The sequence below is a fragment of the Balaenoptera ricei genome, chromosome 15, assembly GCF_028023285.1.
Source record: "Balaenoptera ricei isolate mBalRic1 chromosome 15, mBalRic1.hap2, whole genome shotgun sequence".
NCBI classification, from domain to species: Eukaryota; Metazoa; Chordata; class Mammalia; order Artiodactyla; family Balaenopteridae; genus Balaenoptera; species Balaenoptera ricei.
Window position 1 is genome coordinate 16,291,149 of NC_082653.1, and position 388 is coordinate 16,291,536.

The window sequence follows — 388 nt, forward strand, 5'->3', positions numbered from 1 at the left end:
GGCTCTCCATGTAACAGATGAGAAAACTAAGGCTCAGATGGAGGAAGCATCTGCAAGAGAGACTAAATGATGCTGGGACCACTGCTCCAATTCCTACAGCGCTACGTTTATTCTTCCCTACCTCCAGCAAATATTTCCACAAGCGCTTTTTCCTCCGACCAGAGCAAGGTACAGAGGATGAGATTCGAGCCCGCCTTACCCTGAGCATGTTACCCTGGCGGCGGGATTTCGAGAAGGCAGGGAGGCAAGCGAGGATTTTGGAAACAGGAGCGCTGCAGAGGCCGCCGGTGGCCAGGAGGGGGAGCGCGCGGGCTCCGGAGCGCTCCCGCTCCTCGGGGGCGGGGCCTGTGAGCGGCGCGCGTGCGCTCAAAGGGAGGCGGTGGCGCAG